This window comes from Mobula birostris, chromosome 1 (genome assembly GCF_030028105.1).
Source record: "Mobula birostris isolate sMobBir1 chromosome 1, sMobBir1.hap1, whole genome shotgun sequence".
Classification (NCBI taxonomy): Eukaryota; Metazoa; Chordata; class Chondrichthyes; order Myliobatiformes; family Myliobatidae; genus Mobula; species Mobula birostris.
In genome coordinates this window covers 25,850,611-25,862,966 of record NC_092370.1, presented here as the reverse complement: position 1 = coordinate 25,862,966, position 12,356 = coordinate 25,850,611, and positions in this window count along the sequence as shown.

Sequence of the window (12,356 nt, the reverse complement as noted above, 5' to 3'; positions counted from 1 at the left end):
GTTCTTTTGTGGACGCCACCTACTCTTAATTCCATTAATTTCTACATAAAATCTGCGATTTCCTAGGAGGCTTCTTATTATTTTGATTGTGGTTTCGTTCTTTAACATTTTAGATAATTTCAGTAGAAGGCCTTTATGATTCATAGTGTCATATGCTGCTGTTAAGTCAACGAATACTGCCGCTGTAATTTGTCGCACTTCAAAGCCATCCTCAATACACTGGTTCAAGTTCAGGACTTGACCGCAGCAAGAGCGGCCTGGCCTGAACCTGGCTTGGTCTAGTGTTAGATCTTCAACTAAGGGGGATATTCTTTTCAGTATGAGTCTCTCGTAGAGTTTATAGAGGGTGCAGAGCAGGGAAATTGGTCTGTAATTTTTAGGAATGTTGGGGTCTTTATTGGGTTTTAGGGGAGCAACAACTTTGGCTCTTCTCCACTTTTTAGGTATGTTTGATGATCTTAGGCAACAGTTAAAAAGGGACAGAAGCCAGTGGAGTGCTTTAGGTCCAAGATGTTTAAGGAATTCATTAAGAATCCCATCTATGCCAGCAGCTTTGTTGGACTTTAGCTGTGATACTTCATCCTTTAATTCCTCTAAGGGGAGAGGTGGGAAGTTGTTACTCCTGTTTGAGAGAGCTGACTCCATCTCCTGATGTTGCTTTTTCTTTTGCCTCCGTTCCTTGTTATTTGGTTGACCATTTAGTATTAGTTGGTGGGCAACCTGATTGGGTATTACAGCAGCAATTCTCTGTGATGGTCTATTGTCTGAGTTGAGTTTCCGAACAGTTGCCCATGTCTTCTTACTATTCTTGGTCATGTCTGTGTTTTCTATCAGTTCCTGCCAACGCTGTTGTCTCTCTTGGCTCAGTAGGGACAGAACTGACTCTCCCATGTTAATTGTGTCTTGACCAAACGGGTCTTGGTCATATAATTTGACATACTCATCATAACTTTGCTTGATATCCCCAGTCAATCCCTGAATATATTTGGTTCTGCAGCCTCTAGGTATGTTCTGCTGGGCTACTTTCCAGATTAGTCGGACAAATTCAACATAATGATCAGGTTCTGGTGGTATGGTATCGATAAGTTGATCAAGGGATTCTGCGAAAGATGTCCAATTCGCTTTTCTCAGGTTAAATCTTGTTAGGTGCTTTGATGGTACAGGTCTCAGAACTGGAAGGGATTCTACCTGGACAGGACGGTGTTGGGATTTGTGTATATGTTGGAGGACTGTTCGTGTGAAGAGATTGGAGCTTGCCGAGGTAACAAAGACAAGGTCTGGGTTGTATCCTTTTCTCCATCTGGCACTCGTGAAGGTAAGGGTGTCCTTTGTCTCATATAGTAGCTCAAGGCTGTTGTTTAGAGCCCATGATACAACTTCTTCTCCATTTGCATCGTCATCTTTGTATCCTCAGTTGGTACTATGGCTATTAAAGTCACCAACAATGAAGTACATTTTGTCCTGGAGATCTAGGTTAGGTGGCCACATGAATGGTTCATTAGGGGGTTTGTAGACAGAGATGATATTTATGTGTTTTGTTTCAACTTTCAGAAGTTCCATTGAGCCGGCTTGGATGTTTGCTGTGCTTATTACTATGGATTTATCTTTAACAAAGATTGCACTTCCATAATTTGGCTAGGGGTGTCAATAGCCAAGGGTTGGTTGCTCAACCTATGAGTTTCTAGTATGCACAAGATGTCTGGTGTAGAGTTTGCCAGGATTTCTGCTTTACTGTGGCTGAAGCCTTCGATGCTGTGGCTAACGATTTTCATGATTGCCAGTGGGCCGAGAGTTTATCCTTTTACCACCCACTGGATCACTTGGTCTGGCGCGTAATGTCAGGATCGGTCTCCTTTCGGATTAACAGGGTCACGGCGTGAACGCTCCTGACTCAACCCCTGTATGTATATAAAGTGGTGCTATGTATGTGTATGTCGTGGTGTGGGGAGGTGGGTAGAGATGGGGTGGGTTAATGGGTGCAGGCATTGATCAGCCTTTTGGCTTGGGAGGAGTAACTGTTTTTGTGTCTAGTGCTCCTGGCCTGGATGCTGCATAGGCTCTTCCCTGATGGGAGTGGGACAAGCAATGTCCAAGGAGATGAGTGTGAAATATTGGGTGGACTAAGCATTGTAGTAATCATAAAGAGTTTAGCATCTTAAATAGATAAATCACCCTTCATATCTCTTCTATAGATTGTATCCTGTTCAAGATTAGAATAAGAGAAATGCCAGGCTATTTAAAGAAACAAGAAAATTATCTTCATTTTCTAATCATCCCTGGTGACAGATGATTAGAGAACTGCTAACATTGTACCATCATTTAAAAAAGAGATAAATTGAGTTAATTATAGTCCACCGAGTTAAAATTTGGTGATAGGGAAATCTTTGGAATCATTTTTGAGGGACATTAGAAACATTTATTTAGAAAGACACAGATCGGTCAATGGCAGAATGCATGCATTTGTTAAGGGATGGTCATGTCTGACTAACCTGATAGTACTTTTTTTGTGGGGTTCACCAGCAGGATTGGTGAGAGTGGTGCACTTGATGGTGTCTGCCTGAACTTTAGCAATGATTTTAGAGGATGTCCCACATGGCAGACTGTCTAAGAAAAGATAAAGCCCACCTGATCAAAGGAAAGAAGGAAATCAAATTGAAAAAATTAGGCTCATGAGCAGTAAGCAAATGGTATTCTATAGTTTGAAGGTAGTTTCCAGTGAGATTGTACAAGCCCTGGTACACCATCCCTCATTGTTTATCGTATATACTAATGAGTTTGAAAAACACTGTAGGGACTCCAAAAGTCAGCAATGATTAAAAAACAGTTAGCCACGCAGTTGATAGTGAGAAGGAGAATTTTAAACTGCAAAGATAATCAATGTTCAGAACAATGGGAAAGGATATTCGATCTGTAGAAATTTGAGATAATGCATTTGGGGAACTACAATAAGGCACGACAAATGGAAAGATAATGAGACGTGTGATAAACAGTTGAACATTGGTCTGTTTTTCTACAGTTCCTTAAAGATAGCCAGATCAATTGATAAGTCAAGGACATAAGAAAGCTTCCTTTGTCAGCTAAAAGAATATAAGCAGCACACACAAAATGCCAGAGGAACTCAGCAGGCCAGATAGCATCTATGGAAATGAGTAAACAGTCGACATTTCAGGCTGAGGCCCTTCTTCAGGAGAGTTGACTGTTTACTCATTTCCATGGATGCTCCCTGGCCCGCTGAGTTCCACCAGCATTTTGTGTGTGTTGCTTTGGATCTCCAGCATCTGCAGATTTTCACACGTTTGAAGAGAATATAACTGCAGAGAAACTCTATGACAGTAGTTAAGCCACAAATTGAGTTTTAGTCACCACTATACAATGTATGGAGAAGATGCAGAAAATATTTACTAGGATATTGCTGGAATCACTCAAAGATTGGAATATGGACTGGGGTTGTTTACTTTGGTACTAAGTGTCTCTGTACCTTTTTTCTTTGTGAAGACACTGGTATGTTGACATTGTAGTTAAGGGGAAGAGTGTGGAATATTAAATGGGACAAGCATTATAATAAAGAAATTAGCATCTTTTGAAATAGATAAATTTTCCTTCTAAGATTAGGTTAGAGTTCCCATGTTGAGGGGACATTTAATTAAGTATAAAATTTTGACAGGCCTAGCTAGGCAGAAGGCCTTACTGTATTTCCTTTACAAGAGGGGTAAATATGAGGAAGTATCAGAATTGAAGATTAAAGATATTACAGATTAGCTCAATCTGTCACATATACCTAGAAACATAAAATCAAATGTGTTGTTTGTGCCAATGACCAATAGTCCAAATATGAACTGTGGGAAGACCGCCAGTTGCACCATGTTTTTTAGCACTAACATAGCATGGCCGCAACTTACTACAAGTAATTAGTAGATGGATTAGAGTGGAAATATGGCAATTTTTCCCCAGTAGAGGAATGTTATGTGTTGGAATTCACTGCCTGAACACATACTCTGTTGGTAAGATAGCGACGGGCTGGTCGCAGTAGCTTCTACTGGGGTCAACCAAAGGTATTATTGTCTATTTTTAAACATAGTTTTTATGATTGCAAGACCCTGCTGCATATTAAGAACTTAAAGTCCTGCACGCCTACTCCATCAGCTAATTGCTCGTTGGCGGAGAAACCGAAGGAGCTGGACTTGGTGAAGATCAGGCTACCACTGCCCGTGACAAAGAGGCGGTTGGTGCATGAAGGAGGTGTGCATTCTAACAGCGAGTGACTATCTTAGTAGCTTTTCTTGTGATCACAAGGCCCTGTTAAACACTGGTGGCATGGAATGTTGTAATTCCAATTCAGTGGTTTACCGGCGATCAGCAGGGGCGGAGTCGGAGTCAGGAGCCCCACCTGAGTGCTGGAGGCTGTGCGGTGCAGTGTCCACGCTAAAGCCGGTGCTGCCCTCAGTGTTTGCTTGGCAGAAGACAAGCTGGATTGTGTTCAACTGCAGACTGCTGGAACATTTGTAGAGTCAGGGACTCAGGCTATATTTTTTTGTGTGTGACTGTATTTTACTGCTATCTTATACGTGCTATATGTCTCATTGCATGTCCTTTAGAACTAGCCTGTTTGTGAGGACATTGGGCTAACTTTCAAACTTTGTGGGAAACATAGCTACCTACTGCATTAGTGATGTGTCGTTAATTACTTACGTAGGCCACAAGAACAGCAGTATCTCCCTGACATCCCGTTAGTGATAACTAACATGCAACTTCATGAAAGGCTTCAGATTTCTATGGCAGATAACTGAGAATGAAGATTAATCATCTGATGATACACAACACCTGGACTACATGGGTATTGAAAGAAGTGGCTGAAGAGATTGTGGACGCATTAGTAACGATCCTTCAAGAATCAATAGATTCCAGCATAGTTTTGGAAAGCTGGAAAATGCAAATGTCACTCCACTCTTCAAGAAGGGAGGGAGGAGGAAGAAAGTAAATTATAGGCCAGTTAGTCTGATCTCGGTCATTGGAAAAACGTTGGAGTTGATTATTAAAGATGTGGTTTTGGGGTACTTGGAGGCACATGATAAAATAGGCCAAAATCAGCATGGTTTCCTTATGGAAAAATCTTGCCAGACAAATCTGATGGAATTCTTTGAAGAAATAACAAGCAGGATAGACAAAGGAGAATCTGTGGATGTCATGTACGTGGACTTTCAGAAAGCCATGAGGGTGCTTAATGAGTTAAGAGCCTATGGTATTACAGGAACAATACTAGCGTGGATAGACCATCGGCTGATTGGCAGGAGGCAAAGAGTGGGAATAAAGGGAGCCTTCTCTGGTTGGCGTCCTATGACTAGTGGTGTTTCACAGGAGTCTGTATTGGGACTAATGTCAATGATTTGGATAACAGAATTATGGTTTTGTGAGCAAGTCTGTGGATGATATGAAGATAAGTGGTGGGGCAGGTAGTGTTGAGGAGGCAAGGAGGATGCAGAAGCTTGGAAGAGAAGTGGCAGATGGAATATGGAGTGAGGAAATATGTGGTCATACACTTTGGTAGAAAAAGATAAAAGCATAGACTATTTTCTAAATCGAGAGAATATTTTAAAATCTGAGGTGTAAAGGGACTTGGGAGCCCTCGTACAGAATTCCTAAAGCAGGGGTTCTCAACCTGGGGCTCACAGATCTCTCAGTTAATGGTAGAGGTCCGTGGCTTAAAGAGGTTGGGGATCCCTGCCTGAATGGTTAATTTGAAGGTTGAGTTGGTGGTGAGGAATGAAAGTGTTACCATATGAGGACCGATTGATAGATCTGGGCCCATATTCACTGGAACTCAGAAGAATGTAGGGTGATCTCATTGAAACCTATCGAATGTTGAAAGATCTTGAAAGAGTGGATGTGCAGAGGATGTTTTCTCTGGTGTGGGAGTCTAGGACCAGAGCAGGCAGCCCCAGAGCAGAGGGACATTCGTTTAGAATGGAGATGAGGAGGAATTTCTTTAGACAGAAAGTGGTAAATCTGTGGAATTTGTTGGACCAGGAGGCTATGGAGGTCAAGTCATTTGGTATATTTAAGGCAGAGGTTCATAGATTCTTGATTAGTCAGGGCAGGAAGGGTTATGGAAAGAAGGCAGGAGAATGGGTTGAGAGGGAAAATTAATCAACCATGATGGAATAGCAGACTGGATGGGCTGAATGGTCTAATTCTTCTACTATTTCTTAAGGTCTTAATTACTAGCAACACCTACTTAACAGTAATCTGTTCTGAGATGCTCTGTTAAATGTTTATCAGGACCACTCAACTCCAAGTTTCGTCATAGTCTTGAGAGACAAAGAGTGGAACTCCAGGGATGAGGGAAGAGACTGGCTTCAATATCAAAGCAGAATTTACTCAACTGGAGCTCTGCTAAATTTGGACTTCAATAGGAGATAGGCACTTCAGCCTCTGACCTATTTTTCTGGCCATTATATATATGAATGAATGGCTGGTCCAGTGGAATCTGACTGTGGGGTGGCCATGCAATGGTTATGTCATTCAAGGCATATTGGTTGGAAATAGTCATTTTCTAGCATCTGTGCAGTTTAAATGTCACTTTCCACATGCCAGTCCCTGTTTGAATGTTATATAGATCCTGCTCCATGCAGAATATTCACTTTCTGAGCAGTTAAAAATAGAACTGAGCACCGATGAATTTTTTCCTCTTCTGACTTCGTGACGGAAATATTTTCTTTCAAGCAGCTGAAAATGTTTCACTCTGGGATGATGTCCGGAGGGTACTCCTCAAGCAATGTCCTGAAGCTGAGATACAATGTAGAACATAACAGCACAGGACATGAACTTTGGCCCACTATGTTGCACTGAACTTTTAACCTACTCTAAAATCAATCTAACATTTCCCCCCCACATAACCCTCCTCCATGAATGTCAATTGTCATAACTGACAATTTTAATAACTGGACTTTTTGACTGGCATCATGAAAAACAATCAAATTATCACTAGTCTGTAGTTTTGTGAAATCAATAGTGCTAATCCATGGCTTTTTGAGTAACCCTGACATTAATATCAGTTCCTGCAGGTTTGAGATCTATAGAATGTATTCAGTAAGATTATTTCCTTCTCAAAATTGTGCTTCCACCCCCCCGCCCAATTACTGTTTAATTTTCGTGATCAGTTGATAATCTTTGTGAGAAATGTCTGTAACGTTCAACATGGAGCATAGTACAGCACAGTACAGGCCTTTTGGCCCACAATGTTGTGCCAACGTTTTAACCAACTCTAAGATCAACCTAACCATTCCTCTCACATCGCCCTCCATATTTCTTTCATCCACGTGCTCACCTAAGAGTTTCTTAAATTCCCTTATGGACCTGTCCTCACCACCATTCCCGGCAGGGCGTTCCACACTCCCACCACTCCGAGAGAAGAACTTACCACTGACATTTCCCCTATACTTCCCTCTAATGACTTTAAAATTATGCCCTCTTATATTAGCATTTCTGCCCAGGGAAAAAGTAGATAGATAGATAGACATACTTTATTGATCCCAAGGGAAATTGGGTTTTGTTACAATTGCACCAACCAAGAATAGAGTATAAATATATCAATATAAAACCATAAATAATTAAATAATAATATGTAAATTATACCAGATGGAAGTAAGTCCAGGACCAGCCTATTGATTCAGGGTGTCTGACCCTCCAAGGGAGGAGTTGTAAAGTTTGATGGCCACAGGCAGGAATGACTTCCTATGATGCTCTGTGTTGCATCTCGGTGGATTGAGTCTCTGGCTGAATGCACTCCTGTGCCCAACCAGTACATTATGTAGTGGATGGGAGACATTGTCCAAGATGGCATGCAACTTGGACAGCATCTTCTTTTCAGACACCACCATCAGAGAGTCCAGTTCCATCCCCACAACATCACTGGCCTTACAAATGAGTTTGTTGATTCTGTTGGTGTCTGCTACCCTCAGCCTGCTGCCCCAGCACACAACAGCAAACATGATCGCACTGGCCACCACAAACTCGTAGAACATCCTCAGCATTGTCCGACAGATGTTAAAGGACCTCAGTCTCCTCAGGAAATAGAGTCTCTGACTATCGACTTGATCTATGCCTCTTATCATGACTAACAACTAAACTAGGGTAGCATGGTAGTGTGGTGGCTAGCACAATGCTTTACAGTACAGGAGACCCAGGTTCAATACCTAATGCTGCCTGTGACGAATTTGTACATTCTCTCTGTGATCATGTGGGTTTCCTCACGGTGCTTCGGTTTCCTGTCACAGTCCAAGGACTTACCAACCTTGGGAGGTTAATTGGTCACTGTAAACTATCCCTTGATTAAGGTAGGGTTAAAGTGAGGATTGTTGGGAGGCACAACTCAGAGGGCCGGAAGGCCCGATTCTGCATTGTATCTCAATAAATAAAACAGTTTCTTTCGAGTGAGAACTCCAATGGAATGTGATACTCACTGACATCAGGTTAACTTGGATTCCCTGACACCATGTTCAATCAAACATCATCGCACATTGAAGTTTAACTCCTTGGTTCATGTTTAGGGCACAAAGATCCCAATGAACATCTAAAATCAGGTCATTAATCTGTAAGTGCTACTTAAAGCATTGATACCAACATTTTCCATCACTTTTCTGATAATTAAGAGCTGACCAATTACATAATAATTAACTAGATTGTATTTTTTGGGACAGGACAGATTTGGGTGATTTTATTTATTTCTATTATTTATTGAGATACAGTGCAGAATAGACCCTTTGAGCTGTGCCACCAGCAATTCGTCAATTTAATCCTAGCCCAATCACAGGACAATTTACAACGATGACCAATTAACTTACCGACCGCTTTGTGTTTGGACTGTGGGAGGAAACCGGAGAACCTGGAGGAAACCCACGCAGCCATGGGGAGAACGTACAAACTCCTTACAGGCGGAGGTGGAAGGTGGAGGTGCACCATCAGGGAGGTGCCAGTATGATACTCTTCAGGTTAGGCTCCCTGGCATGGTGAAACTATTTCCAGTCGCATTTGGAAGGGTACGTTTTACTGAGTAATTTCCTTGCAGTGGAAATTGAAACAAAGAGAAATGAGATCCACAATTACTCTTCAGTTATGGCAGGCATAAGCACAGAAAATTGGATGGATTGGCTTATTTCTGTGGTACATATGCTACTTGATTTAAAAATTAATTTTACTTAAATTAAAAATGAAAAAAAAGGTTGTTAATATTGTTCTTATTTTCTTCTAAAAAATGGACCCAAATTGTATTTATAAATATCAATTAAGTCAATTTGAAAAATACAACACAATTCATCTGACATTTACAGATTAGGCCATTAAAACTTGAACAAGATACATCACAAATTTTAGCTTAACGATTTTTGCTCAGATATCAAACTGGCAGAATTGTTCCTTTTCCTTCTGAATCACTTAATTTTTAAGTGGTACTGAATTACAACTACTTGGGTAGCCAACATCACAAAGTACTATACTGTAATGAACTCATAGAGTCACAGAAAACTACGGCCCAGAAAGAGCCTCTTCGGCCCATCTAGACCATGCGGAGTTTTTTCATCTTAGTGCCATCAACTTGTATCAGGACCATAGCCCTTCACACACCCCTCATCCATGTACCTGTCCAAATTTCTCTTAAATGTTGCATCTATCACCTCTGCTGCCTTCTCCTTCCACACTTGCACCATCCTCTGAGTGAAGAAGATCCCTATCAGGTTCCTCTTACGTACTTCACCTTTCACCTTGAACCTATGACCTCTCGTTCTAGACTCACCCAACCTCATGGGAAAAAACCCTATCTATATCCCTTATAATTTTGAATACCTCTGTAAGATCTCCCTTCATTCTCCTACACTTCATCATGTGTGTGTTTTTAAGATAGCTTTAACTTCAAATATATTTTTTTCCAAACAGAAATAAATGCTTAAGTTACCCTGGTAAATACATACTAATTTAGATCTTGTGGTCACCAAGGCATGGGATTATGGGAGACTTCAAAACAGATTTTCACTTTGTTTTAGTGGAACCCTATGCAAAGCATTTATTTTTTCTGACTTTGGCTTCAATTGAGTGCCCTCTCGTGATGATACAGTGACTGCAGCGAAGTAGTAAAAGAGTCATGGAAAATAGACATAAGTAATTTTAGGGAATAAAGATTGTGATGTACACATGAGATTAAGGAAAGAAATAGGAATATCAGAAAAAATACATCTAATTTTTAAATGTCTTTGAGGGAATGTTAAAATTATGATTGTCTAACCATAGTTGCAATTTGTTATGTCATTCAGAACTTATCCAGCCCAGAATGAATGAAGGTTCTGGAGAAACTCATCAAGTCAGGCAGCATCTGTGGAGGGGTATAAGCAACCAACTTTTGGCCAGCTTTGCCTATTACAGGAAGAATCACATGCAAGTGGTTGAATTTCATAACAAACCATTGTTTTCAGAATCAAGTTTAATATCACTGGCATATGTTGTGAAATTTGTTAACTTTGTGGCAGCAGTATAATGCAATTCATGATAATATAGAAAAAGACTGTGAAATTACAATGTGTATATATATAAAATAGTTAAATTAAATCCACAGATGTACCATGAAGAGCATTCTGACAGACTTCATCACCGTCTGTTATGGGGGGTGGGCTACTGCACAGGATCAAAAGAAGTTACAGAAAGTTGTAAAATTAATCAGCTCCATCATGAGCAACAGCCTCCATACTGTCCAAGACATCTTCAAGGAGCATTGCCTCAGAAAGGCACTGTCCGTTATCATACAGGGCATGCCCTCTTCCCATTGTTACAATCATGAATGAAAAGAGAAGCCTGAAGGCACACGCTCAGCAATTCAGGAACAGCTTCTTCCCCTTTGCCATCCGATTCCTAAATGGACATTGAACCTGTCAACACCGCCTCACTTTTTTATTTTTTCTATCTTTGCACTATTTTTAATTTAACTATTTAATATACATATGTCCTGACAGTATTTCATTTATTTATTCATGCTTCTATATTTTATCATGTATTGCATTGTACTGCTGCTGCAAAGTTAACAGATTTCACCGCGTGTGCCAGTGATATTAAACGTGATTCTGATTCTGATAAGTAGTGCAAGAACAGAAATAAAAAAGTAGTGAGGTAGTGTTCATCGGTTCAATGTCCATTTAGGAATCGGATGGCGGAGGGGAAGAAGCTGCTCCTGAATCGCTGAGTGTGTGTCTTCAGGCTTCTGTATCTCCTTCCTGATGGTAACAGTGAGAAAAGGACTTGCCCTGGCTGCACCGTTTCATTAGCTAGTTCCAGAACAGCACACCTAGGGTGCCCTGATTCCCATGTTACTGGGCAGTGTTGGTTTGGAGCCTGCAGACTGGGTTTTGAGAGAGGCAATGAGGATTGCTGCAACATTAAAAAAGGGTCTACAGTCTATTCAGATTTAAATCAAAACCTGAATAAAGAGAGCCTGAAACAGTCCCATAGAAATAAGATTTTAAGGTTTCTAATCAATGTTCAAAATCAGTTTTGTTGACGATTAGTTAATTTTATAAATAAGCATAGACTGCTAATCTACTTCAATTGTGCCCAATGTTAAAATAGCCCCAGTGACCTCAATAAAACCCTGAAAACATATCAAGACCAGCCCCACAAAGTTTACCAGTGGCAGTTCTAAAACAGCACTAACGCGCTCCTTCATGTAACACGGAGGTCTCAGGAGCAGCAGGTGTTGGGTGTCGTATTTCCCATGTTACTGGGCAGTGATAGCAAGCACGGAGTGGGTCTCTTGTTCTGTGTACCTCTGAGGCCTGGCACTACATACAGAAGGAATGTAGAATTGGAGAGTCATCAGGCTGAGGAACAGATCCACACCAACTGAGCAACCATCTACACCACTGCTACTACTCTCTACCATCACAATTCAACTACTCATCTAGAAATGTTAAATATTGTGAAAATACCAACCTTCACCATCCCACTCATTCAGTGTATTTCAGATTCCAATCACACTCTGGGTGAAAAAAAATTCTACCCCTGGGTTCCCCTTTGAACCTTTTACCGGTTGTTGTAAACCTATGACTTCCAGTTCTAGTTCTGTTCTGTGTAAGATGGTTTCTTGTCTCCCATCTCTGTTCCTCATACTTTTGCATTCCTCTGCCTGTCCCCTGTCAGCCTCCTCCCTCCCAAAGAAAAGCAATTGCTGCTGAATTATTCTGAATCCATCCCAGCCACACTAACAAATGTGCCCACGAGGACACTGGACCCTAAGGAATACACCCACAGCTGCAGCTTCCTCCAGACTGACTGCAAAGGTTAAACAACCCTTGTCATTGTCCTTTCCCAGGCCAACAACC